At 38.5% G+C, this 6,289-nt stretch overlaps 1 protein-coding gene across 2 annotated transcripts in view; it reads left to right on the top strand.

The window, feature by feature from the left end:
- Wdr70 (WD repeat domain 70) overlaps positions 1 to 6,289 on the top strand; it is a 227,894-nt gene that overhangs the window by 53,925 nt on the left and 167,680 nt on the right. The window lies entirely within an intron of this gene.

The raw sequence follows: 6,289 nt of genomic DNA, 5'->3' as shown, positions 1-6,289 counted from the left end.
CCTCCTCCTCCTCCTCTTCCTCCTCCTCCTCCTCCTCTTCTTCTTCCTTTTTTTTCTCCTATTACTTCTCCTCCACGCTGGGCCTGCCTCAACTTTCTGAGTGTGGGATTATAGCACTCTATCCTATCTGGTTAGCACATTTATTAACAAGTAGTTTCAGTTGGCATGTGATAATTTCTCCTAAAAATATGTTAAGTGAGTAGTACCTTGCTGCTTCTCACAGTTGTGTGAATCGTTTGGGAGGTTCTGCTGAAGATAGTGTCACCAGGCCTCCCTCAGATGGGTACAGTTGGAGCACAAGCCGGTGGCAACTTTGTCCCTTTTCTCCCCCAGGCCCTACCCCTTGTGTGCATTTACATGCCTGCTCTCTCCCTGCTTCACACCTTTCCTCTGTCATCTACTTGTAGATTGAGCTGTCTTCTAACATGGTGGTCTTGTATGGAATTTGTTTAGTATAATATAATCCATAGTGTAATTTTGAGTTCTGTATTTGTTTTTTTTTTTTTAAGATTTATTTATTATTATACATAAGAACAATGTAGCTGACTTCAGACACACCAGAAGAGGGCATCAGATCTCATTACAGATGGTTGTCACCCACCATGTGGTTGCTGGGATTTGAACTCAGGACCATCGGAAGAGCAGTCAGTGTTCTTACCTGCTGAGCCATCTAGCCAGCCCCTGAGTTCTGTATTTGTGAACTCACCTATTTACTTAAACTTTTTATAGCCCCAGACCCATACTCATTGCACCTTCTTGGCTATATGTGAATGTGTGTTTACAAAGAGCAGCCAAAATTTGAATCTGAGCAAGACAACACTTTTCTTTCCTATTTCAAACCTTGGATTGTAATCAGGGTTCTTAAATATCTTCTATTTTATACCATGTTCCCTGCTTGCTTTTTGTTGATGGTTTTGCTATTTCAAATGACTTCCTAACAATGTTGAAAGGGCTATGGTGCTATCTAGTGTTCTCTAGTATAAGTCTGTGGTATGTATTATTAAGACAGTGTATGTGCTAGCCAAGCTATATTTAGGTACAAGCTAAATTGCCATTGACTGTGAATCCAATGTTAATGAATCAGCAATATAAATTAAACAAGGTGTCTTTAAACACAGACACAAAGTTATGTATTGATTGGTTGAAACTATGACCAGAGACTTTTAGGAGCCCATTTTATGCTTATTCAGCATACCTAGATCATAACACATGAATAAAGAAAATTGGCTGTAATCTATTTAAATTGCTCTAGGTGAATTATTAGATTCAATTGACATAGTGTGTTTTCATGTTGAACCTGTAGAAATGCCTGCCTGTCTAAAAGGATCACACCCTTTTGTTTATTGGTAGATTATTATTGAATCCTGAGTATGTGGTTCCAAACAACATTTGAATATAATTTAAGTACTAATTTTATACTTAAACTGCAGTGGTGACTTGACTATTCTTTTCAAAAATAAATTTATTTAGTGTTTTAAAATCATTACTCTGCAAGAAGATGCCTTAGTAAGTGTTATCATTAGGGTTTCTATTGCTGTGAAGAGATACTGTGACCATGGCAACTCTTTAAAGGACAAAATTTAATTGTGGCTGGTTTATATAGTTCAGAGGTTCAGTTCATTATCGTCTTGGTGGATATAGCTGACAGTTCTATATTTGGATCAGCAGAGAGCAGGAAAAGAGTACCACACAGAGCCTGTCTTGAGCATCTGAGACCTTAAAGCCTACCCTCAGTGATACACTTTCTCCAACAGTGCCACACCCACTCCAACAAGGCCGTACATCCTAGCTGCTGCCCCCTATGGGCCTATGGGTCTGTTTTCATTCAAACTGTGACCCCTGTTAAATGTTCTTGCTGCTGTGCCTGAAAGCCCAATTTCAATCCCGGTGACCCACATGGTGGAAGGAGAGAAGCAACGAGTAAACATAGCACTGTGACCTGCACATGTTCCCCATGACACACACGTACCCATATGAACACCCATTGGTGTTAATAGCAGAATGGAAATAAAGTAGCTAGGGCTTTGGACCTGAAGACAGTGGCACATTATTGACTCAGCTATTTCCTTAGCCCTGTGGTTTGAAATTGTGCTTAGGATGACAGCCTACATAACAACATTTAGAATAGGACATCAAAATGTTAACTAATTTATCAATATATATTAAAAATTCTACTATATATGTAGCTGTGTACTACAGCTCACCTTATCCTACCAATATTATCTTTTTTTCTGACTTCAAAATTGTTGATTTTACTTTATTAACTGTCTAGAAATATTATTGATCTCATTATCTTTGGCTTGAATGGTGGGCTTCACAAATTGTATTATTTGCAAGTAACAGGTTTCCTAGGATACTCAAAAAAATTTTTAAGCCCCCCCTTCCTGGTTCCTAGAGAAATTAGTAGATTGTGGTTTTGTATGCAGCTGTATCTTGGTAAAATATTTATACTGAAGTATGAACAAGCTATTCTAGTTTAATGTTAAATTTTTATTTTATTAAACTTATTTTTTATTTTTTAAAGATTTTATATATTTCTGAGAGAGAGAGAGAGAGAGAGAGAGAGAGAGAGAGAGAGAGAGAGAGAAAGAGAAAGAAAGAGAAAGAAAGAGAGAATGAATGAGAATGAAGTTTGTAATTACACTGGTACCACCGCATGTGTGTGGAGGTCAAAGGGCAGTTTTGGGGAACTGATTCTTTTCTATTCATGAGGATCAAACTCACATTGTCAGGCATTGCTGGTGACACCTTAACCTGCTGAGCCATCTCACTGGCTATTTTTGCTTGTCTTTTGAGACAGGGTCTCACTCTGTAGTTCCCGCAGGCCTGACTCAGCCTCATGGGGGTTGGTTACAGGCATGAACTACCATACACAGCGATTTATTTTATTTTTGCTATTCTTTACCTCAGTTCCATGTTTATTTACATATAAATTATAAATATATGTGTATGTATTTCAAGAGTACTTCCAGGGTTGCCATATGGCTGTAATCCAGCACTTGGGAGTCTAGAGTGTTGCAGCAAGGTTGAGGACTGCCAGCTCTTCATAGTGTGCTCCAGGCCAACCAGGGAGGGCTACAGAAGGAGCCCATCTCATGACAACAGACAGCACTTACAGAGGTGCATGAACAACTCCCCATTACTACTGTAACAATATTTAGAAGACAGTAAGTGTACTTGAACCTTTATGACTAAAGTTTAATATATGTCTAACAGTAATTCCTGTCGACTATGGAAAAATGGAAAAACCCCAAAATTATTTGTAATTCTACTCAAATCCAGTTGCTGTTAAAGTTTTAATTTTAATGTCTGTTTTTATCCTATACATCTTATGTCAGAGTGTTGATCTCTCTTAAGTCTTGGAGCTGTGTTTTGCATGTTTTACAGTTTAGAAGTTAGGCTTATTTATGCATATCTCAGGGCTGAGGTGGAATATATGGAGGTGTCATCTGAGCCTTTCTTGGGGAGATGTGATTAAGTGACTCCCCCTAGGAACAAACCAAAGAAGAGAGTCCACCCATTGGTGAACCAGTGGGTTTAATTTGTGCTAGGTGAGAGGTTACAGGATAGTGGGCAATTCATCAGAGACCGTACTATCAAGAAAAAGTTCTCCACCCCAGGAAACTCTGCACTGCTCACATAAGCTCAGGCATGGCAGGGGCTTCATGCAGCTGGTGTGCTGCCTCTTGAGGGAATGTTAATGGGCCCAGTCTTGTGAGGATTCATGTGGGTAACCACAGTGTCTGATTTCAGCAGGGTAGCAACCGTGTCATGCCTGTGGCATAGAAGTCCCTAGTGGGGGCAGATGGCACCGCTTACTTCGGCCAGAGAATACTAGTTATGTCTGATACTTGTTGGATTTCCCCATGAAATACTTTTTGAAAATCAGGTTCTGTGATGGTGCGTGCTTTTAATCCCAGCAGGTGGAGGAAGATGAGTTTGGGGCCAGTGTGGACTACAGAGAGAGACCTCGCCTTGGAAACAAACCATGTTCTGCATTTGACTTTATGAGCTACATTGCTGTTTATCTAGGAAAATGGAATGTTACTTTTACAGGTTGAAATAACCAGGACAAGAACAATCAGGAATCTTTTTATAATTAATATTTAAGCCATTCAAAAGCAGTCTTTTAATGACTGTAGTCATAAAATAATGATATACATTTATCCTAAACCAGAACTTGGGCACATTTCTTATAGTCAGAATATTTTCCTCTGTTACTTTCAACTCTTTAGCACACATTGTACTTGGTGTTCATATGGGACTTCTTGGCCTCGAGCCTAGAAATGTGTGACTGTTAAGCCAATATAATTCAGTAAATCAGAACTCCTTACCAATAAACTTTTATAGAGTTAAATTCAAAGGTGTTTTAGTGGGTTTTTTAATAAGTGAATACTTACTGAAGTAGTCATATAATCTCATCATTAATTTTCTTGTATAAATTCATCCAGGGTCTCATTTCTTTCCATTATTGGCTTCAATTTCTTTCAAAAGAAAAGCAAGTCTGTGCCATTTGTTTCTTTATTATATAACTAAACTGAAGAGGGTTGGTTGCGGGGATCCTGAATGTTTGAATGTTTGAACCTTTTAGGGGGAGATTTTCTTTCCATTGTAGGGAGTAGTAGAATTATAAGAACTTTAGGGAAGGAATGTTATACAAGCTATATTTATTTTTATTTTATTTTCTACTGTTCTTAGAGCTACTTGCTGAGCTACCGAAGGGATTGTATTTATTTTTCAGCACATAAGCAGCCATTCTTGGTGTCTAGCCATTCCAAATAATTACTCTCTTATTACTTGGAGAGCAAATACATTAGTCATTTCTTTTTAGTAGTAAATGCAAAATTTTTAATATTTATTAAAATAACTGTGAATTCTAGGAACATTTTTATTTTCTTAAGCAGTTTTTTTTTTTCCTTAAGCAATTTAATGTTTTTCTTTTCTTTTTGTGATGGTGGGATAGAATCAGGAGCTCATACATGCTAGGCAAGTGTTCTGTCTTAAGCTGTAACTGTAAACTGTTGGAGTTCAGGAATCATTGCACAAACCATATGAACACCAACCTCATTTAAGCAAGAACAGGTTATTGAAGGCACACCCTAATACTGAATATTCAGGACCACAGAAAGGACTCTAGAGCCTAAGTGTGGCATCAGTCTGTCCTTAGGGAAGACTGTTTATAGAAAAAACCCGCTTCAAAAGTTTAAAAGCAAGCAGGGAAGAGGTACATTTTTGGCTAACTAGACAAAAGTATTATCAGCTATCCTTTGGGCTGAATGTTTGAATGTTTGAACCCTTTAGGGGGAGATTTTCTTTCCATTGTAGGGAGTAGAATTATAAGAACTTTAGGGGAAGGGATGTTATACAAGCTTTACACCCTTTAGGTGAAGTAAGGGGTGGTGGTGGTATACAGGTATAGTACCTGTATATTACAGTACTAGTATATTTACTATATTTTATATACATATATATATATATATTATATTTACTATAGTACTAGGAAATATAGTACTAGTACTATAGTATATACTATATAGTATATAGTACTAGTACTATAGTACTCTCTCTCTCTCATATATATATATATATGTATATATACATATATATATATATATAACTAGTATATTGAGATACCAGAGGACAGGTGATTCAACCAAAACTTTTTGACTGGGGCTGGCGAGATGGCTCAGCGGGTAAGAGCACTGACTGCTCTTGCAAAGGTCCTGAGTTCGGATCCTAGCAATCACTTGTTGGCTCACAACCACTGGTAATGAGAGCGAACGCCCTTCTCTGGTGCGTCTGAAGACTGCTACAGTGAATTACGCTGGAGCAAGCGGAGTCGGACTGAGCAGGGCCAGAGCGAGCGGGGCCAGAGCGAGTGGGGCCAGAGTGAGTAGGGCCAGAGCGAATGGGGCTGGCAGAGGCCCTGAGTCCAATTCCCAGCAGCCACACACATGATGGCTCACGGCCATCTGTACAACTAGAGTCTACTCATACACATAAAATAAATAAAATCAATCTTAAAAAAACCCCAACTTTTTGACTTATTAGTAAAAATTTTCAATGTCAGCTATGGATAATTACTTCTGGGAAGTAGAGTCTGAGAACCCGAACTTAATTTCACCTTATGAGCTAAATGGAGATCGAATACAAAATGGCTTCAGTTATGTTACAAAGAGCAGGCCTCAACATAAACCACAGTTTGCTTGCTTGCTTGCTTGTTTGCTTGCTTGTTTCCTTCCTTCCTTCCTTCCTTCCTTCCTTCCTTCCTTCCTTCCTTCCTTCCTTC

The sequence above is a fragment of the Mastomys coucha genome, unplaced genomic scaffold (assembly GCF_008632895.1).
Source record: "Mastomys coucha isolate ucsf_1 unplaced genomic scaffold, UCSF_Mcou_1 pScaffold8, whole genome shotgun sequence".
Classification (NCBI taxonomy): Eukaryota; Metazoa; Chordata; class Mammalia; order Rodentia; family Muridae; genus Mastomys; species Mastomys coucha.
Note: the sequence above shows the minus strand (reverse complement) of the source record. Positions and strands in the feature narration are given on the sequence as shown.